Source organism: Schistocerca americana, chromosome 7, assembly GCF_021461395.2.
Source record: "Schistocerca americana isolate TAMUIC-IGC-003095 chromosome 7, iqSchAmer2.1, whole genome shotgun sequence".
NCBI classification, from domain to species: domain Eukaryota; kingdom Metazoa; phylum Arthropoda; class Insecta; order Orthoptera; family Acrididae; genus Schistocerca; species Schistocerca americana.
In genome coordinates, this window is record NC_060125.1 from 167,108,945 (window position 1) to 167,132,990 (window position 24,046).

Consider the following 24,046-nt stretch of genomic DNA (forward strand, 5'->3'; position numbering starts at 1 on the left):
GACATTTCGATTCAATGTTATGTAACTCAGTGGTTAAATCTTCACGTGTTTGTTCAAGTGTAGTGTCTAACTTTTGAAGATTTTGTTCCATTGTGTCTAACTTTTTGAGATTTTGTTCCACTGTGTCTAACTGTTGCTGTGTTTGTCTCTGGTGTTGTTCCATTGTGTCTAACTTTTTAAGATTTTGTTCCACTGTGTCTAACTTTTGAAGCTTTTGCTGTGTCTGTCCCATTTGTTGTATTAATTGTAATAACAATGCATTGGTGTCTGAAACATGTTCCTCAGTGCTTTTCGGCAGTGAATTTACACCGGAAACATTCACATTTTGACAAGCAGAAAATGTGTCTTGACTTATTCGAGAAAACGGTGAGGATCCAAAACCTGAATCTACAGTATTTGCGAGATCGTGTCGTGTCATTTCGGCTTCCTGAGGCGAGCTATTGCCGACCGGTCGATCGATAATGCTTCCCACTTCACTAATTGTTTCACTGTCCACGCCATTGTTTGACGCCCGCTCCATTTCCCTGTGCACAGTTACCAAATTACTACTTTGAACATTAGTAAATTCATTACTCGGCGGCGCTGATAAGCTACGCTCGTCATCACTATTATTTCTCAGTTTAGTTTGGAGCCTAGTGTTACGTTTTTCACACGCCATTATTGTCACAGTATTTCACACGACAACACAGAAAAACACAATTTGAAGATCAAAAATAAGAGAACACATTAACATAGCACTGAAAATAATATCTAGTTAATTGCAGCTGCGAAATACTTGGTGCAAATCTACATGCATGCCACAACTGTTTTACTGTACAACAATGAAAGACTGCAACTACAAAGGAAATTCTCTCTACAATTACGCGCTAGCAATAAACAAAAGCTACACTAAATACACAAACTACAAGAAAAAAATCAGAAGATTCCAGTGAGGTATCCTAGGCTAAGGGTCGACATATGAAACGTCCCCTTTTGAACAATTCTTACATGACTGTCCTTAAACTGACACACAATATTTTGTTAGCGCAACGCAATCTGACTTTCAAAATTCCCTACAAAAGAATGGCCCTGACTAACATTAAACTATACCTTTCACAAATCACTTACCTCACAAAAATCTTCGCTGCTCAAGCTACTGCAATACAGCGAGCGCCACTACTGCCAGCTAAATAAAAGATTCAAACTACTGAAGGCACTAACTACTGATAGGGGTAGTTAGCAAATGAAAGATATTAATAGAGAACAAACAATGTATTTACCTTAATATCATCACAAGTCATAATATATATATCAGTTCATGACAAATTACAAACCTCCGCCATCTCTCTCCCCACATCCACCACTGCTGGCGGCTCACCTCCAACTGCGCAACGCTACGCGCTGTTCACATCCAGCTGCCGCTGCCCAACACTACAATGGCAGACAACAATGCAAACTAGCCACAGACTGCACACAGCACAGCCAGTGATTTTCATATTGAGCGCTACGTAACGTTGCCAATAAGAAAACATAAACAGCCTACTTACATAGAGAAAACATAAACAGCCTGAGAAAACATAAACAGCCTACTTACAATACGTCCGTCGTACGTCCCACGTTGGTTTATGTGGTTATTTCACGCAGTGTTGCTTGTCTGTTAGCACTGACAACTCTACGGAAACGCCTCTGCTCTCGGTCATTAAGTTAAGACTGTCAGTCACGTTCCGTTGTCTGCGGCGAAGGGAATGCCTGAAAATTTGTACTCTGGGCAACTTTAACACCGAGGATCTCTGAATATCGAACTCGCTAACGATTTCTGAAATGGAATGTCGCATGTGCCTCGCTCCATCTACATTTTCCGCGCTGAAGGTCTGTTAATTCCCGTCACACAGCTGGAAACTTTTTACATGGATCACCTGAGTACAAATGACAACTCCGACAATCACTGCCGTTTTATACACTACTGGCCACTAAAATTGCTACACCACGAAGATGACGTGCTACAGTAGTGAAATTTAACCGACAGGAAGAAGATGCTGTGATACGCAAATGATTAGCTTTTCAGAGCATTCACACAAGGTTGGCGCCGGTGGCGACACCTACAAGGTACTGACATGACGAAACATTCCAACCGATTTCTCATACACAAGCAGCAGTTGACGGCGTTGCCTGGTGAAACGTTGTTATCATGCCTCGTGCAAGGAGGAGGAATGCGTACCATCACGTTTCCGCCTTTGATAAAGGTCGGATTGTAGCCTATCGCAATTGCGGTTTATCGTGTCACGACGTTGCTGCTCGCGTTGATACAGATCCAATGACTGTTAGCAGAATATGGAATCGGTGGCTTCAGGAGGGTAATACGGAACGCTGTGCTGGATCCCAAGAGCCTCGTATTACTAGTAGTCGAGATGACAGGCATCTTATCCGCATGGCTGTAACGGATCGTGCAGCCACGTCTCGATCCATGAGTCAACAGATGGGGACGTTTGCAAGACAACAACCATCTGCAACAACAGTTCGACGACGTTTGCAGCAGCATGGACTATCAGCTCGGAAACCATGGCTGCGGTTACCCTTGACGCTGCATCACAGACAGGAGCGCCTGTACTCAACGACGAACCTGGGTGCACGAATGGCAAAACGTCATTTTTTCGGATGAATCCGGGTTCTGTTTACAGCATCATGATGGTCGCATCCGTGTTTGGCGACATCGCGGTGAACGCACATTGGAAGCGTGTATTCGTCATCGCCATACTGGCGTATCACCCGGCGTGATGGTATGGGGTGCAATCGGTTTCACGTCTCGGTCACCTCTTGTTCACATTGACGGCACTTTGAACAGTGGACGTTACATTTCAGGTGTGGCTCTACCCGTCATTCGATCCCAGCGAAACCCTACATTTCAGCAGGATAATGCACGACCGCATGTTGCAGGTCCTGTACAGGCCTTTCTGGATACAGAAAATGTTCGACTGCTGCCCTGGCCAGCACATTCTCCAGATCTCTCACCAATCGAAAACGTCTGGTCAATGGTGGCCGATCAACTGGCTCGTCACAATACGCCAGTCACTACTCTTGATGAACTGTGGTATCATGTTGAAGCTGCATGGGCAGCTGTACCTGTACACGCCATCCAAGCTCTGTTTGACTCAATGGCCAGGCGTATCAAGGCCGTTATTGCGGCCAGAGGTGGTTGTTCTGGGTACTGATTTTTCAGGATCTATGCACCCAAATTGCGTGAAAATGTAATCACATGTCAGTTGTGGTATAATATATTTGTCCAATGAATACCCTTGTATCATTTGCATTTCTTCTTGGTGTAGTAATTTTAATGGCCAGTAGCGTACCTTGTGTACGCAATACTACCGCCATCTGTGTTTGTGCCTATTGCTATCCCATGACTTTTGTTACCTCAGTGGAAAATCATCACAAAACGGAAAAACAACCTATGAATACAGTATCAATTTCATTCGGTCAACTCATCCAAATGAGTGGATGTTGCTGTTTGTAAGGACTAGAAACGGAAAGATCACATAAGCTCGGACGTAGGTAAAGCAGCTGGCAGACTTTGGCTTAGTGCCAGCTATAAGTGAATTTGCGGGAAGCGAGTGAATCTCAGCACTGCCGGAGAGCTCACACAGTACTCAGAGGACGACTGTGGCGACGCAGTGGGACGGAGAGGTGCCGGCGCACAGACTGCAGCCACCGCTGGCGGGACTTGAGTCGCTGTTTTAATTAAGTCTGTTTGGCTGCGCCGTCGTGTTAATTAACGGCCAGCGGACCCCTTGTGATCAGCGTCCGACTCCCACCCTCTCCCCGCTACCAGGGACTCTGCTTGCCCGTGACCGAAGCGCGAGGGGCGCTAGATTGCCGTCGGTCACCACAGACGTGAGGACAATACTAGCCCACATGGCTGGAGGGAGACAGCGCCGTAACAGTATCGTCACACAAAACGGCAAGAATAAGAAACAACGCTTACAAACTGCGTGCGGGGCATGTACGTACAGCGACGACGACGTTGGCGAACTAAAGCATCATTCCTGTGTGCAGCTAACAGTGGTACGTTAGTCTACTGCAGCGCCCCTCGCATTTCATTCCTGTACTAAGTCTCGCCTGTCACGAGTGGTCGTTTTCGTTTACGCGTCGGCGACAAAATTTTCCAGAGTTGTGGGACTTGTCTGCTGTGCAGTCTGGTACCAGCATCGTTATAATAATAGTAATAATGGGTACGCACGCAGGTTTTTCCCTTGGTCATACCTCACCTTCTGTTATTGATAGAAAGGTAGGGTCAAGTGTTTTGGATAGCGATTGGACTAGGGACCATTTGTATACTCATCAGAGGAGTCGTCTTAGTGTCACTATCCTACAGTACAGGGTCAAAGTACGAGGGTGAGTCAAATGAAAACCTTAAATTTGTAATAACAAATCGAAATTTCGCGCCGTTATCCTGTCAGTTGGTAAGCGTGCTACAAACAGCGTGCAGAATGGCCTGTAGGTGGGAACATAGTGCAGGTGCACACATACCGTCGCAGTATCAGTATAAAGATGGCCACCCCACTTGCGACTTGCACCAGGGAAGAACAGCGTTTTGTTATTCCGTTTTTGCGTAGTGAAGGTGTGAAACCCATTGAAATTCATCGACGAATGAAGGTTGAGTACAGTGATGCATGTTTGTCACAGCAGCAAGTCTACGAATGGAGTAGGAAGTTCGCAAATGGTATGACTTCAGTGGAAGATGCTCCTCGTCCGGTTCAGGCCCAACGAGTTGTGACTCCACAGAATATTGCAGTAGTTGAAGCCATAATGAAGGAAAACCGCCGAGTGACACTGAATGATATTGCAGCATGTTTACAGATTAGTCATGGGTCAGCACACCACATTGTGCATGATGTGCTCCAGTTTCACAACGTGTCTGCAACATGGGTGCCAAGGCAGCTGACTACTGAAACGAGAGAACGACGCGTTGATGCTTGTGAAGAACTTCTTCGGCGCTTTGAACGAGAAGGTGATGGCTTCCTTGCAAGAATCGTTACTGGGGACGAAACCTGGGTTCACTTCCACCAACCGGAAACGAAGAGAGCGAGCAAGGAATGGCGCCATTCCTCATCACCGAAACCAAAGAAGTTTCGAACAGAACCATCAGCAGGGAAGGTTATGCTGACTTTCTCTTGGGACGAAAAAAGCGTCATTTTGGAACATTACATGCCTAGAGAGACCACTGACACCAGTGCATCATACACAGATCTCCTAAAAATTCATCTGCGGCCTGCAATCAAATCAAAGCGACGTGGATTGCTGTCAGCAGGTGTCCTTTTGCAACATGACAATGCAAGGCCCCACACTGCCCGAACAACAGTTGCAACAATCACAGACCTGCGTTTTGAGTGTCTTCCTCATCCACCATACTCACCAGACCTTGCCCCAAGTGATTTCCATATGTTTGGACCACTCAAAGACGCAATGGGAGGAAAGAAGTTCCGTTCTGATGAAGAGGTACAACACGCGGTACATGAGTGGTTGCGCGGACTGCCAAAAGAATTTTTTTCTAAAGGAATTTATGCGCTTTGTAAGCGCTGGAGGACTTGCATTGAGCGTGGGGGAGATTATGTTGAAAACTGATACAGCTTTGCACAACTTCCGCACAATAAATAATATTTAAAAAAATATTTAAGGTTTTCATTTGACTCACCCTCGTATAAATATCACGCACTTCGTGCTGATTAAGCAAATGGAGCAAATAGGTTGGTTCTTCTTGCGTTTGATGTGCTCTACGGTGTACGTGATGGGACTTATGGAGGCACCACTAGTTCATGGGCAGTTCCTCGGGAAACCTCAATAAAAGGTTTTTTTACTATATTTTCGTCGTCACTAGCGGACCAAGACCCAGCCGTGGATTCGGAGACGGCTACGTACAGCAAATGGCTGAAATTTGTATGATACATTCCTAAGATCACGATCTCGAACAACCTTGAAAATTTTCTTGATTCTTTATCCGTTTCCAAGAAACAGAGGTTCAAAGTTACCTTACTTATACGTGTAAAATCCGGTATGATGCGAAATATAAATAATAAATAACTGCAGCAACTTGCTCAAATTTTAACGATGTATTCTGTAGGCATTTATGGAGAAGAAACATCTCTGCATTTTCAAAAATCGTTGTCCGTTATTGAGAAACACCGCAATAATTCGCTTTTTGGGTACCAGAATCTAGCCACGGATTCCGAGACGTCTATGTACGGCAAATATCTGTAATTTTTACGATGCCGTTCTCGAACGACCTTAAAAATTTTCTTCATATCTTTATCCGTTTACGAGCTACAGAGATTCAAATTTACCCTACTTATACACGTAAAACACGCACGTAAAACCTGGTGTGAGGTGAAAACGTAGTTTATAAAGTGACGTAGAACGGAGAAATATGCTGTAAAGTGTCTCCGTTGTCATCTGAAAACCCCACGTTGTAGTATTGATGTGCATGCAAAATCGACATAAAAGTGGTCTGGGTATGGTACCGTGTCATACTGTATAAAACTAATTCTGCTGGAGAAGAACCAATGTTTCGGCCACGGTTGCAGCTGCCTTCTCCTGGGTCTTATTAGACATACATTATGACGCGCTACCATACCCAGAAAACTTTTATGTCGACTGACTCTGGCCGCGGAAGCCAACGCAATTGCATGCAAAATGTTTCGTGTTATTTAAATTTCACTCAGAGTAGATTGGGGGGAAGATACCCAACTCAGTGTTTGGAGGAATTAGGAGTTTACATTCGACACTAAATTGGTGTTCACTGAGGGGCCTTTTCTGGTTACAGGTGAGTTGGTATTATGCTACTATTACGAATCACATGTGTTTTGAATTTTCTTATGAATAATGTAATTTAGGCACATCACCCTGGGCTTTGGGGTGAGATGGCAGCTCCCAGCGCTATTTTGTGAATTTATGACACAATGTAGCTAAATACACAATTCGGAAACCAAAGTTAATAGATTACAAAAAGGGAAATATAAAATAAACATATAAATGGATTTAGGAACCTAGTAAATAACATGATTGCTTCCAAATTAAATCAGCGTTTCTTGCACGATTGTTAGGTTAGGTTAGTGTTTTTTAACGTCCCGTCGACAATGAGGTCATTAGAGACGGAGCACAAGCTCGGGGTTAGGGAAGGATGGGGAAGGAAATCGGCCGTGCCCTTTCAAAGGAACCATCCCTGCATTTGCCTGAAACGATTTAGGGAAATCACGGAAAACCTAAATCAGGATGGCTGGAGACGGGATTGAACCGGCACGGTTGTTGCACATGTTTTATTCTGCTGTACAGGTTTCATGCAACCGCTTTTTGCACATGACACACTGAGTCAAGTCTACCTGTGGTCCATTTTTATCGTAGTAGATTATGGCACACCGACGACAATAGTTACAACGGAGCGAGGTGGCGCAGTGGTTAGCCCACTGGACTCCCACTCGGGGGTAGGGGGGGGGGGGGGGGGACGGTTCAAACCCGCGTCCGGCCATCGTGTTTTAAATTTTCCGTCATTTCCTTAAATCGCTTCTGGTACCTTTGAAAGGGCACAGATTCCTTCCCTAATCCGATGGGACTGATGACCTCGCTGTTTGGTCCCTTCACCAAACCCACCAACCAACAATAATCACTGTGATTTTGTATCCTGCATGTTTCGCTAATCCTTAATTGCTTTTAGACCTAATTCGCTGTCACCTAGGTCTTATCTCTTCAGTTCGACTTTGTCTGTGAGAACTTCAGTTTCTTTTCTTCGTACTTCACCAGACTTTGTTTCAGAGTTTTTTATGGGATGCCATATTCTTGGGAAGACCTAAAACTGTTCATTCCACCAGTCATTACATGCTCCATAGCGTAGGGGTTCTTCAGGCCACAGACCCTTATTTTATGTTCTTACGTACGTTCGAGATATTTGCTATGAAAATAACGTCTGCATAAATGAGGAATAAAATTCGTCATCTTGCCCCTAGAAAACAGTGGCATCTCTCCCAAGGATCAGGTTGAGATGCCACTTCCCGTAAGCAGCACAATATGTCCATCGCATGGAAACTGCGGATGGGAACATACACTATAAAGTAGCCGCTATGCCCAACATCTCCAACATTTGCTTCTTCTGCTTTATTCAGACTCTCTTACCTTGTGTTTGTTGGTTTAAAATGGGAGAAACAATAAACACAACGACATACGCAGCTCCCTTCCCGTCACACTATAGTTGTGACAGCTTTAGGCATGTAGCCCCGGTAGGCATCTGCCCCCGATCCACTCGAAGTAAACTGTCAAAATTTTACTGACCAATACAGTTCTTTTCATATGAGTTACATGTCTTGTTACAATGGCGAAAAGAAGTGTCCCTACCGAAGCAAAAAAAATTTCGAGTATGTTTCTTTTTATTAAAAGACTCTTACTGTAAAGTGGAGTATCAGCTGCCTCATTCTACCTTCCTCAGTACCTGTAAAAATTTTCCCAGAAATTTTGCCATGCAAATATATTCGTGACTAGAAAGAAATTTTCACTCTACAGCAGAATGTGCGCTGATATGAAACTTCCTGGCAGATTAAAATTGTGTGCCGGACCGAGACTCGAACTCGGGACCTTTGCCTTTCGCGGGCAAGTGCTCTACCAACTGAGCTACCCAAGCAAAGGTCCCGAGTTCGGGTCTCGGTCCGGCACACAATTTAAATCTGGCAGGAAGTTTCATATCAGCGCACACTCCGCTGTAGAGTGAAAATTTCATTCTAGAAACATCCCCCAGGTTGTGGCTAAGCCATGTCTCCGCAATATCTTTTCATCCAGCAGTGCTAGTTCTGCAAGGTTCGCAGGAGAGCTTCTGTGGTCTGGAAGGTAGGAGACGAGGTACTGGCGGAATTAAAGCTATAAGGATGGGGCGTGAGTCGTGCTTGGGTAGCTCAGTCAGGAGAGCCCTTGCCCGCGAAAGGCAAAGGTCCCGAGTTTGAGTCTCGGTCCGGGACACAGTTGTAATATGTCAGGAAGTTTCATATTCGTGATTTTTTATGCTAAGAGAGACGAAGACGGGGCAATGGGAAAGAGACGGAGAAGTAATTAATACTGGAAGACAGCAGACTTTTTTTTTATAGAAATAGCATGGAGACAACAATGGCAGTGTGAGAGAAAGAGAAGGATAAAGGAGGGGGGTGAATAAAGAGAAAGTGGAAGTGGATGACAGACAGTGATAATGAATTACGGAGTGTGTGACAATGACATCAGGGAAGAGAGTGATAGTAACAGTGAGAAGAGACAGCTGCAGTAGGAAGAGAGGAAGAAGATATTAGCTGTAAGAGAGAGCAAGAGGGAGACAATGAGAGTGAGAGGAGTCCGTAGGAGTAGGACAGAATGTGAAAACTGTAAAACCCTTGAAGTTAAAAAAGTTTCTGTTTCAAGAAAATACTTGCGAGAAATGGGAGCTATGAATATGGGCGTTGCGAGCCAATTGGACGAGTCTGCATTTAGCTTCTGATCGGTAAAGATACCATGGCAGTTAGTCTTTGATTAAGTTACTACTTGAAAGATAATATGCGACTGTTCTGAAGATGTTTGTCATCTGAGTCACGTGCCTGCATTTGTGTCATGAATAGCTGATCTTAATAAACGACGAAAAAGGGGAAGAAATGTGGTTCAGTCATCACATAACAAACCCGATCTTAGACAACGAGCTGGGAAGGAGAGAGAACGGTAAATGAAACGTATTTTGTTTGTAATGATTTTCTCTCAATGACAACTAACGAGGAGAACACGACAAGTGCCATAACCCGATTTCCCAGAAACTTCGCTCAGTGGAAGAGGAGCCAGAACAAGCGGACATGTCTCTCTGCTTGTGCGTAGACACTCTACCGTTTCTGAGAAAACGACCACCAAAGTTTTCGATGTAATTTAGATACCTTTTAGCGCACTTCAAGCTCTGCCCAGTTGGTGGCATAGTGGCTCGTGTCGCAACCTTCCAGTTCTGCGACCCGTGTTTGAAACCCGATTACTGTATTTCTCATCACGCTGGAAGTACAAGGGCGTTATATTAAGTGTAAAACTGCAAATGGATTTCACAGTAAGTGCTATACAATTATTATATGTATGTGTGTGTGTGTGGTATTTTCAGGGGGCACTATCTTTTTCAATTCTCCTATTCGTATATTTCATTCTTATATCAGTTCTTAATTCTTACATTTAACTCTTGTGCATATTCCTCAGGAAGATTTGGTGCTTTCCCTTGGATTTTACCGATAGTAGAAACATTCGAAACATAGAAATTCCGAACACCATGAGCAGTGCACGAAGGCAGATCTGTCACAGAGGCATTTCTTCGTATGCATCTCACTCGGGAAGGAAACATCGTTGACACTGCTAAAGATTTCAGCGTTGGCAATAATTTTCGCTGCAAACTACGTAGAACGAATCATTTTTCCGAAAACTGGTAATGGAAATTAATTATTAATCAAGATACACTATAGGAATTCCACCGAAAACAATTTCATACAATTTTTCCACTTTTTTTAAATTAAATCACCTGAGATACAATTAGTAGACGCGTAAGATGGTTCAAATTGCTCTGAGCACTATGGGACTTAACTTCTAAGGTCATCACTCCCCTAGAACTTAGAACTACCTACACCTAACTAACCTAAGGACATCACGCACATCCATGCTCGAGGCAGGATTCGAACCTGCGACCGTAGCGGCCACGCGCTTCCAGACTGTAGCGCCTAGAACCGCTCGGCCACCCCGGCCGGCAGACGCGTAAGGACAATGTTATTTCAATACACAATGGAAGACATTCGTGTAGTAAGGTAGATAAATGAAAAACAAAAGTAAAAATAATAATCCGGGTCTCGAAAACGGGGCGCAAAAGTGGCAGACCGCGAGGCTGGTTGCTGACATCCAAACCTCCAGATGTCAGACACTCAGGTCGATAACAAATATTGTATATATACATGGTGGTCCATTGATAGTGACCGGGCCAAATATCTCATGAAACAAGAGTCAAACGAAAAAACTACAAAGAACGAAACTTGTCTAGCTTGAAGGGGGAACCAGATGGCGCTATGGTTGGCCCGCTAAATGTCGCTGTCATAGGTCAAACGGATATTAACTGCGTTTTTTTAAATATGGACCCCAATTCTGTATTACATATTCGTGTAGTACGTAAAGAAATATGAATGTTTTAGTTGGACCACTTTTTTCGCTTTGTGATAGATGGCGCTGTAATTGTGACAAACGTATGGCTCACAATTTTAGACGAACAGTTGGTAACAGGTAGGTTTTTTAAATTAAAATACAGAACGTAGGTACGTCTGAACATTTTACTTCGGTTGTTCCAATGTGATACATGTACCTTTGTGAACTTATCATTTCTGAGAACGCGTGCTGTTACAGCGTGATTACCTGTAAATAACACATTAATGCAATAAATGCTCAAAATGATGTACGTCAACCTCAATGCATTTGGCAGTACGTGTAATGACAATTCCTCTCAACAGCGAGTAGTTCGCCTTCTGTAATGTTCGCACATGCATTGAGAATGCGCTGACGCATTTCTGGCGTTGTCGGTGGATCACGATAGCAAATATCAAAAATGGTTCAAATGGCTCTGAGCACTATGGGACTTAACTTCTAAGGTCATCAGTCCCCTAGAACTTAGAACTACTTAAACCTAACTAACCTAAGGACATCACACACATCCATGCCCGAGGCAGGATTCGAACCTGCGACCGTAGCGGCCGCTCGGTTCCAGGCTGTAGCGCCTTTAACCGCTTGGCCACCACGGCCGGCTAGCAAATATCATTCAACTTTCCCCACAGAAAGAAATCCGGGGACGTCAGATCCGGTGAACGTGCGGGCCAAGGTATGGTGCTTCGACGACCAGTCCACCTGTCATGAAATATGCTATTCAATACCGCTTCAACCGCACGCGAGCTATGTCCCGGATATCCAACATGTTGGAAGTACATCGCCATTCTGTCATGCAGTGAAACATCTTGTAGTAACATCGGTAGAACATTACGTAGGAAATCAGCATACATTGCAGCATTTAGATTGCCGTCGATAAAATGGGGGCCAATTATCCTTCCTCGCATAATGCTGCACCATACATTAAACCGCCAAGGTCACTGATGTTCCACTTGTCGCAGCCATCGTGGATTTTCCGTTGCCCAGTAGTGCATATTATGCCGGTTTACGTTACCGCTGTTGGTGAATGACACTTCGTCGCTAAATAGAAGGCGTGCAAAAAATCTGTCATCGTCCCGTAATTTCTCTTGTGCCCAGTGGCAGAGCTGTACACGACGTTCAAAGTCGTCGCCATGCAATTCCTGGTGCATAGAAATATGGTACGGGTGCAATCGATGTTGATGTAGCATTCTCAGCACCGACGTTTTTGCGATTTCCGATCCTCGCGCAGTTTGTCTGCTACTGATGTGCGGATTAGCCGTAACAGGAGCTAAAACACTTACTGGGGTATCATCATTTGTTGCAGGTCGTGGTTGTCGTTTCACATGTGGCTGAACACTTCCTGTTTCCTTAAATAACGTAACTATCCAGCGATCGGTCCGGACACTTGGATGACGTCGTCCAGGATACCGAGCAGCATACATAGCACTCGCCCGTTGAGCATTTTGATCACAATAGCCATACATCAACACGATATCGACCTTTTCCGCAATTGGTAAACGGTCCATTTTAACACGGGTAATGTATCACGAAGCAAATACCGTCCGCACTGGCGGAATGTTACGTGATACCACGTACTTATACGTTTGTGACTATTAGAGCGCCATCTATCACAAAGCGAAAAAAGCGGCCCAATTGACATTCACATTTCTTTACTTACTACGCGAATATGTAATAAAAAAATGGGGGTTCCTATTTAAAAAAACGCAGTTGATATCCATTTGACCTATGGCAGCGCCATCTAGCGGGCCAACCATAGCGCCATCTGGTTCCCCCCTTCAAGCTAGACAAGTTTCGTTCTTTGTTGTTTTTTCATTTGATGCTTGTTTCGTGAGATATTTGGACCGGTCACTATCAATGGACCACCCTGTACGCATAGTATCAACAAAACTCCGATTTAGTTCGCACTACGTACTGTCGTTCAGCAGAAAGGGCGTGAACGTCAATTAAAAGTAACACTAGAACTACGGAACACAGAAAAGGATGAGTAATATGTATGGCTTCCGTGGGGAAGTTATATTATCGCTTCAAGGGTCTTGGGTTCATACCCCAATGATGACAGTGTTTTTACTGCGATATGCTTGAATGTATTATGTGGGAACGCATGTTTATGATATACAAAAGGGTGGTTTAGAGTTAACAGCGATGTTCTCTTGGCGGTCTGCTTTCGATTTGTTTCTTTGAAAGTAGTAAAACCACAGAGTACAGTTATAGATTCACAGACTATACAATCAGAACAGAAAAACAAAGAGACAATTGCATCACACGTGCTGAAGAAATAGTAATGACAATAACAGTAATAATATCATTTGTCAAATGAAGGTTGTGTTTACTGGAATTATGTGAATTGTCATTTTGTCATCTGGTAGGTTGTTTCGTTCGTGCAGGTCACGAAGAGCACTCGATTATTATTATTATCAGTATTAATACTTACGTACGTGTTATGCAATTGCCGGCCGAAGTGGCCGTGCGGTTCTGGGCGCTGCAGTCCGGAACCGCGAGACCGCTACGTTCGCAGGTTCGAATCCTGCCTCGGGCATGGATGTATGTGATGTCCTTAGGTTAGTTAGGTTTAACTAGTTCTAAGTTCTAGGGGACTAATGACCTAAGCAGTTGAGTCCCATAGTGCTCAGAGCCTTTGCCTTTGTTATGCAATTGTTTCTTTATTCTACTCTTCCGATTGTTTATGTTTATTCTACAAATGCATTAGCTGCTTAATCACGAGTGCTATCTGTTCTGCCGCACATGTCCGATAGAACACCACACATATTTATACAAATGTACTCTATAGGTTTGCTACTTTCAACTAACGGAGCGAAAGCAGACTGTTAAAAGAACATTGCTACAAACTCCGCAAAGTCCTTTTAGATGTCGAGAAAATGTTCTCCCATATAACAGTTTCACTCGTAAACAGTTATACAAAAATCGTCATCAACGGTTTTTTTAAATCTCATTTTGTTCGTTTTTGTTCGTTGTATCTGCTCGGGGCAGACGTCGCAAGGCACCCGTTTCAGTTCGTCCTTGATCCGTTAATTCAGTTTTTTTATTACAGAGCGCAGCTAACCCTTTGACCGAACACGCTGACTTACTGTGCAGGCACTCTACCCACTGCACCAGCTGTACAGCATTCGAACACGTGACCTTTGATACGACGACTTCTTGCTCTACCAACTCACCCACGCAAGACCTACACAATGCTTGAATCAGATTTTCACTCTGCAGTGGAGTGTGCCCTGGTATGAAACTTCCTAGCAGATTAAAGCCGTGTGCCGGACCGAGATTCGAACTCGGGACCTTTGCTTTTCGCGGGCAAGTGCTCTACCAACTGAGTTACCCAAGCACGACTCATGCCCGGTCTTCACACCGTTACTTCCGCCAGTACCTTCCTCGTCTCCTACCTACCAAACTTTACAGAAGCTCTCCTGCGAATCTTGCAGGACTAGCACTCCTGAAACAAAGGATATTGTGGAGGCATGGTGCGGCGGCGCGGTACTTTCCGTCCCTTTACGACGGTCCTGCACCTAGCTGTGAACATTCTCTCAGCAGATCATCAGTAGGAAAGCCGAGTGAAACCTACTGTACTTCGACGTGAACCAGGCTGCAATTAAATTCACTAATCTACGTTTCGGGAGAAAAACGTAATGAAAGGTTGGAAATTTTGTCCTCAGTTCATATATTCTGAAACTTAGGTGAACAAGTATCACTGCCAAGCCTGTGCTAGTCTTAACACTGTCCCTCATAATCCCTTTCACTCACGTTAGCAAGTTTATGGTGTTGCATTTCCCGAAAACGTAACAGCTACAAAAATACTTATTGTTTTTGATTGAGAATGCTCGCCAAATATTAAGTCTGTCGGTATCAAATGCAGTCACAGTTTTTAGCCACCGATCTGCTCAATACGCCACGCGGAATATATGTCTTTTCTCGTCACAAAATTCACTGAAAAATTCCGAAATTTCTACACACGCATCGAAATAATTCTGCCGTCACTTTACCACACTTTTGATGTATGAAACACTGCTAGATCCGGCAACTTATCGTTTCCATCGGAACTACTACTACACACGTCCGAACTGTTTCATGGCTAGGCTCCCACTCTCTCTCTAGAACACTAAGTCTTCTCTACCAGCAGAGAAAAGCACGCGAAGAATATTGTTTTACCACTGGTCAGTTTACTTAACAGCCAATAGCAAAACAATATTCTCCCTCGTCAGTCCGCGCTTTTCATCCATAACCAATCGCAAAAAAGTAAACCTCACGACTGCACTTTTTACCGACGTAATTATCTAACATGCTGAAGTTTTGCTTATGCATAAAGTTATTTACTATTGTTATTTATACCTGAATTAACTTTCCCTTTACCATAAACTTACTTTACAAATCTAATCTACAAAAATCCCATTTGTCCTTATCCATACTTCTTCGAAATGTTCCCACACTAAATCCCACTACATAATTCGCTAAACAATTATCTTCATATTAACCTTAAACCACACTCATGCATCATTCATACTGCTAAAACATATTTATAATCTTTTACACACACAAAAAGTGTTGTGACTTGGCAAGACAGCCAAGCCACTATGAGGTAGCCGAAAGGCACGCGTTTAAGCTCACGCAGGCTGGCGTGAGGTCTGGAACAGTTAAAGGAATAGAGACTAGCAAACAAGGTACGTAGCTTCTGGAATACTTAACTTTAATCCATAATTGGTGAACATCGGTCTGACGGTACATGCATCACAAGATAAATAGCAAATGATAATGGCGCCTTGCTAGGTCGTAGCAAATGACGTAGCTGAAGGCTATGCTAACTATCGTCTCGGCAAATGAGAGCGTAATTTGTCAGTGAACCATCGCTAGCAAAGTCGGCTGAACAACTGGGGCGAGTGCTAGGAAGTCTCTCTGGACCTGCCGTGTGGCGCCGCTCGGTCTGCAATCACTGATAGTGGCGACACGCGGGTCCGACGTATACTAGCGGACCGCGGCCGATTTAAAGGCTACCACCTAGCAAGTGTGGTGTCTGGCGGTGACACCACAAAAAGAAATAATAACACTTTATGAAAATACTAGAACAGTTTATGAAAAACATTCTATTACTTTAGTGCACTCTAGTGGGCACAATCGAAACTAAATCAGTCCCCTATCCAATATTGTCCTCTATCGGCTGATACGTAAACTACGTGCGCGTCCAGTCTCGCGTCACCATCTGTCACTATCCAGCTCTGAGACACATCTCCCACTTAACCGCCTCCAAGGCAGGATCGTTACACGGCGCTACGCCTCAATGGCTTAGCCACAACCTGGGGAATGTTTCCAAATGAGATTTTCACTCTGCAGCGGAGTGTGTGCTGATATGAATCTTCCTGGCAGATTAAAACTGTGTGCCGGACCGAGACTCGAACTCGGGACCGGTAGAGCACTTGCCCGCGAAAGGCAAATATCCCGAGTTCGAGACTCGGTCAGGCAAACAGTTTTAATCTGCCGGGAAGTTTCTACACAATACTTATTCACAGATACGCTTCTCCTTTGCTCTGTATTTCCGGTGTTACTTTTAATTACCGTTTAGCATGTTCTACTGGGTGACAGCACATAGCACGAACTAAATAGATGTTTTGGTTCAAATTGGTTCAAATGGCTCTGAGCACTATGGGACTCAACTGCTGAGGTCATTAGTCCCCTAGAACTTAGAACTAGTTAAACCTAACTAACCTAAGGACATCACAAACATCCATGCCCGAGGCAGGATTCGAACCTGCGACCGTAGCGGTCTTGCGGTTCCAGACTGCAGCGCCTTTAACCGCACGGCCACTTCGGCCGGCGGATGTTTTGGTTCATACTCTATCTACATACAAAGTTTGGTACCGATCTGAGTATCTGACATCTGGATGTTTGGGTGTGATCCACCTGTTCGACTGAACCAGTCGCTCGATCAAGAAGCCTATAGAGTACTTCAGAAACTTTGATCATCGTTTTCTCAGAAACGTCGAATATATATGTGGTGTCACCGCCAGACACCACACCTGCTAGGTGGTAGCCTTTAAATCGGCCGCGGTCCGTAGTATACGTCGGACTCGCGTGTCGCCAGTATCAGTGATTGCAGACCGAGCGGCGCCACACGGCAGGTCTAGTCTAGAGAGACTTCCTAGCACTCGCCCCAGTTGTACAGCCGACTTTGCTAGCGCTGATTCACTGTCTACATACGCTCTCATTTGCAGAGACGACAGTTTAGCATAGCCATCAGCTACGTCATTTGCTACGACCTAGCAAGGCGCCATATTCATTTACTATGTATGAGAATGTATTCTGAACAGATAATATTGTGAATAATGTACCGTCAAGAGCGACGTTCATCATTAATGGATTAAAGTTAAGTGTCAAACTAATTACGCCCGCTTTCTGAATTCTCATTCCTTGTCATGTTCCAGACCTCACGTCAGTATAGTTCTTCCCTCCTCACGCCAGCCTGCGTGAGCTAAAACCCGTGCATTCCGGCCTCCTCTAGTAACACAATGTTGGCTCTTCTGCCAACACAAGAATATACACACGTTTTGGCTTATTTTGACCCTTCTTCCGCTGGTCCAAGTTTCTGGGAAATCGGGTTACGCCATTTACCATGTTCTACTCGCAAGTAATGGAAGAATGGTGCGTACTTGTGTAGAATGCACTTACGCACTTTTAGCTTTGTCGCATACGGATTGGGATCGAATATTTCAGTGCTTGTGAGTATAAAAGAACGGCAGTGTCTCTTTATAACTGACGATGTTACTGATTTTACCTTTCTATATAATTATAAAAAAGCTGGAAGATAAGAAAAACGAAACAGTGTAGCTCTAATAAAACAGGTCGGGGTTGGGCATTCGTAGCAGGAGTCTCAAAACACGCTTCCTAATTCGATATTGGACTCGGCTGTACATTTAAGTAAACAAATGTGGAACACGTGTGTATTCAAGGTGTGTGGACAGTTAAACGTCGCGGAAATCGGTGACGGTACGCACGCACGCGCGGGAAGTGGGAAGAGCAGAAGTGGTTTAAGCGAGAGGCCGGCGGAGAGACGCGTCCGTAATTTTCATAAGAGCGCCGGCGTCTGGTAGCGCGGCGTGGCGTCGCGTCGGGGGAACTGTCAATTTGCTCGAATCAAACGGGGCCCGCAGCGGAGACGCGCCGCGCCCCGCCGGGCCGCTATTCTGCGGAGAGTCCGGGGAGGGTAGGGCGGTGTAAGTGGAGGCACAGGCGGGCGCAGAGGGAAGCCGGTAATCTCCATCCGCACCGATGGACCACAATTCTGCGCTAAAGAGCCCGGCAGGCTGTCCGACCGCCGCCCCACCCTCCGCTCTGCACGCAGACTACTCGCTCGCCCCTGCGGCGCGCTGCCACACCTCCACCTCCGTCTGTACCTGCAGCCGTCCTCTCACGCCGGAGGCGCTCTCACCACTTTACACCTGTCTTTCTTATAGGTTCAACTCCTAAACGCACTTTACTTATGGTACACTGCAGTAACTGTCGGGACTTTCCTTTTTTTTTTAACCATTTGATGGACAAGTCTTTTAGGTGTCATGAGAGTCAAAGGCGTTTGACTGTGTGAATCACAGCATTCTTTTAATAAATTAAAATATTATGGTGTCACTGGTAGTGCTGCAAAGTGTTTTCACTCATATCTTACTAATAGAAAACATAGGGTGTCATTACGTAACAGTTCAGCAGTAGGCAATCAGACATCATCTGACTGGTCTAACAACCCCACCACAACAAAGGTCAAAATTTAATAATGATTGTGGTGTTACTCACGCTGCTAAATACTGCATTTTCGGGCAACAACAAAGTTATTATGTGGCAGGAGTCATTAGAGCATAGTTAATAAAGTCATTTCATGTAATAATAAATAAACTAGGCACTCATCTTTTCGTGTTTCCCACGCTGGTCTCGTTGCAAAATCATGGCTCAATCGTCGAAAATCTAGGTGGTGATGATTCCAAGCTCGGATGCAAAGAGGCCTAGGTTTTATTCTGCTATATTCAAAAGTTTTGTAGATGCGCTTCACAAACCATTCTTGAAGATTAAACCTTTCAAAGTTAGCACAATGGTGATGTGAAAAAAATAATCAGCACTCCGAATTTAAGTTACACTTCTTTTTTATTGCTTTTGCTGCAATATCACGTAACACACAAAACATCACTTCACAATACAAAACATACTTGAAAACATCTTCCTCACTGTTAAAGTTCACATTTTATAAGCTGACTACGTTATGTGTCTTTCCAACATGACGCCCAAGACTTGACTTTTTTCAAGGTCAGACTCTCTAACAACTAACTATTAATCAGAGTTATAAGTACGTCAAAGATCATAGTGACAAAAGAAAGAATACACATAAGAATAATATCATTGCAATATAAACATATCGATGTATCACAAATGAAATCAAATTTGAATGTTGTCTCAGAAATATGTTAAGTAGTTAACAGACACACAATAGAATATCACTGGTATCGAGAGGTTGAGTTGAGGTGCCGTAATGGTTACGTAATTCAAGTACCATTACACTGGGAAGAAATTACATGTCGTGTTCCCCAAGGTTCCATACTAGATCCACTACTGTTTCTTGTGTATATTAATGACTTGTCATCTGTTACATTACCAGATGCCAAGTTTATCTTGTTTGCAGATGATACAAACATTGCAATAAATAGTAAATCAAATATAAATTTAGAAAGGGCAGCTAATCAAATTTTTACTGGCATTAATAAGTGGATCATAGCCAATTCACTGTCATTAAACTTTAGAAAGACCCACTCTATGCAGTTCAGAACTTCCGAGAGATTTCCTTCTGGTGTGTGTATAATCTATGATGACATGGAAATAGGAGAAGTTGAGAGTGTAAAATTCTTGGGGTTACAACTTGATAATAAATTCAGTTGGGAGCAACATACTAACGAACTACTAAAGCGCCTAAACAAGTCTGTGTTTGTAATGCGAATGACGTCAGACATAGGAGATACAAATATAAAAAAACTGGCATATTTTGCTTATTTTCACTCCATTATGTCATATGGCATCATATTTTGGGGTAACTCCACAAACAGAGAAAAATGTTTTGAGTACAGAAGCATGTCGAAACCTATTACAAAAATTGGGCATATTAACCACAGCTTCTCAGTAGATTTATTCCTTAATGAAGTTTGTTGTAAATAATACATCTCTTTTTCTAACTAACTGCTCAGTACACAGTATCAATATTAGGAATAAGAACAATATACATAAAGATTTAAAATCACTTACTCTTTCCCAGAAAGGAATCCAGTATTCAGCAACGCATATTTTCAATAAGTTACCAGCAACAATTAAGAGTTTAGTTTCAGACAAGGCACAATCTAAACATAATTTAAAAGAATTTTTGGTGGCCAACTCCTTCTGTTCCATCCATGAGTTTCTCAGCAAGTGCAGAAGACCATTTTAATGAACATTTATTATACTTTTATTTTTGACAATACTTGGTTGTAACAGCTAAGCAACCACCTACTGTGTGAATGATGAATGTATGGAAAGCAGATGTAAGTCTTAAGTCTGTAAATAGTGGAAGTTTAATTTTAAATCTAGTACATAATCTGACTGTTCTTAACTGAGGATCACTGAAATGAATAATTTACTTTAATTTTTGACAATACTTGGTTGTAATAGCCAAGAAACTAGCAAATGTCTGAATGATGTATTTAATGAAAGCAGATGTAAGTATTAAACCTGTAAATATCAGAAGTTTACATTTAATTCACGTACATAATTTTACTGTTTATTGACTGAGGATCATTAAAATTAATGAAACTCAAGTTTTTCTAATTACATTTTTGTAATGTGTTTATCTGACATGTCCCACACCCTGGAAGATTCCCTCTTTTATGGATCTATGGAATGAATAATTAATCTAATCTAGTCTTGCACAGGTTTACGTGTTTCGCCATTGCTACCGAGAAACCTTTCAGAAAAATGTTGTCAGAAAATGCGAGTTAATTAATAGAGGAGGAATGGTTAGGGAACAAATACAGATCTGTAGAACCATGCATGATTAGGCGAAAGATAGATGCAGCTTATAGGAAAATCAAGCAACCTCTGCAGAAAAGGGAAAAGCTGAATGAACATCAAGAACTCAGGTGGCAAGCCTATGCTAAGGCAAAGAAGGGAAATCAGATAAAACTGTATGGTTCCAGAGATATTTTCAAGTCTCAAACATCTATGGTCTATATATGCAGAGTGAAGCGCTGAATGAAAATTTGTACCACAGCCGAGATTCCAACCCACGTCTCTTGCTCACTAGACAGATGCGCTAACCACTACACCACTCTGCCACAGTGACTATGCAAGAATGCACGGGCTATCCTAACGCGCCTCTGTGCTCAGTCCAAATGACCATTCATGCCTCAGCCCACTTGGTACTCCTCCAAAACTGAACAGCACTGCAGACGCTCTCCGTCTGTATTGGAGTAGCACCTCAGTATCAAACCAAACTAGAGATCCTGGTTAAAACCCAGGCATAGGTGCTTTAATCAAATGAAACTACACTGACGGGAAAAAATCACAACAATTGCACTGATGGGAAAAAAATCACAACACCAAGAATGAGCAGTGCGACCAAAATGTAAGTTGGTAGATGTGTTTTATAACGTCGCAGTCTGGCTAACTAGCGGTAGAGCTGTATCCATTGACGTTATATAAGAAATCTATTTGGGCTGCGCTGAAATCCCACCGCGTGTGTATTATTTGTCTCGATCAGGTCAAGCAATTACGTGCTCCCCGGCGTATTTAAACACAGCTACACGTAGGGATATATCAGTTCCTATTTCCGGTATTAATCATAGCGTCAGTGCATACACAACACCAATATCTCCAAAAAAGGTTTTTCAGTTTACTTGAGCCTAATAGTTCGTAACAGAGCGATAATTTGTTAACGCGGCAAAGAGTACTTACGTGCGCCGCGTTCCTTGGACAATCAATGTCGTCGCACAGATAATTGTTTACTGAAGACACAATGTTGAATGGATTAAAAGAAGTTATTAACGCAGTAATAACACTGAATGATGGTTTATTGCATATTTTCACATCGTAACATCGCCGTAAGGAAGTAGCTTTTCCTATGTGGGTGGAATTAATGACGTATACTTCAGACGGCCTTGGGAGAGCCAGTCCTGACAAAACTCTACCATCTGGTGAGCAAGATGTATGAGACAGGCGAAATACCCTCAGACTTCAAGAAGAATATAATAATTCCAATCCCAAAGAAAGCAGGTGTTGACAGATGTGAAAATTACCGAACTATCAGTTTAATAAGTCACAGCTGCAAAATACTAGCACGAATCGAAAAACTGGTAGAAGCCGACCTCGGGCAAAATCAGTTTGGATTCCGTAGAAATGTTGGAACACGTGAGGCAATACTGATCTTACGACTTATCTTAGAAGAAAGATTAAGGAAAGGCAAACCTACTTTTCTAGCATTTGTAGACTTAGAGAAAGCTTTTGACAATGTTGACTGGAATACTCTCTTTCAAATTCTAAAGGTGGCAGGGGTAAAATACAGGGAGCGAAAGGCTGTTTACAATTTGTACAGAAACCAGATGTCAGTTATAAGAGTCGAGGGGCACCAAAGGGAAGCAGTGTATGGGAAGGGAGTGAGACAGGGTTGTAGCCTCTCCCCGATGTTATTCAATCTGTATATTGAGCAAGCAGTAAAGGAAACAAAAGAAAAATTCGGAGTAGGTATTAAAATCCATGGAGAAGAAATAAAAACTTTGAGGTTCACCGATGATATTGTAATTCTGTCAGAGACACCAAAGGACTTGGAAGAGCAGTTGAACAGAATGGACAGTGTCTTGAAAGGAGGATATAAGATGAACATCAACAAAAGCAAAACGAGGATAATTGTATGTAATCGAGTTAACTTGGGTGATGCTGAGGGAATTAGATTAGGAAATGAGACACTGAAAGTAGTAAAGGAGTTTTGCTATTTGGGGAGCAAAGTAACTGATGATGGTCTAAGTAGAGAGGACATAAAATGTAGACTGGCAATGGCAAGGAAAGCGTTTCTGAAGAAGAGAAATTCGTTAACATCGAGTATAGATTTAAGTGTCAGGAAGTCGTTTCTGAAAGTATTTGTATGGAGTGTAGTCATGTATGGAAGTGAAACATAGACGATAAATAGTTTGGATAAGAAGAGAATAGAAGCTTTCGAAATGTGGTGCTACAGAAGAATGTTGAATATTAGATGGGTAGATCACATAACTAGTGAGGAGGTATTGAATAGAATTGGGGAGAAGAGAAGTTTGTGTCACAACTTGACTAGAAGAAGGGATCGGTTGGTAGGACATGTTTTGAGGCATCAAGGGATCACCAGTAATGGAGGGCAGCGTGGAGGGTAAAAATCGTAGAGGGAGACCGAGAGATGAATACACTATTCATATTCAGAAGGATGTAGGCTGCAGTAGGTACTGGGAGATGAAGAAGCTTGCATAGGATAGAGTAGAATGGAGAGCTGCATCAAACCAGTCTCAGGACTGAAGACCACAACAACTACAACAACTTCAGTCCAGGATATTATGCAAGTTCCAGAGTCCATTAACTGATTTTACGAAAGTTAATTCTTCTCTCACAATTCGGTTTCAAAGTTTAGTCTCTATATCGGTCCATCATTAACAGTTTCTAACTTTGGGTACTGTCCAGTCTTTTATTGGAAATATTCAATTTAAGACAATTTCGAATCTTTCTGTGGTGTCACCACCAGACACCACACTTGCTAGGTGGTAGCTTTTAAATCGGCCGCGGTCCGCTAGTATACGACGGACCCGCGTGTCCCCACTGTCAGTAATTGCAGACCGAGCGCCGCCACACG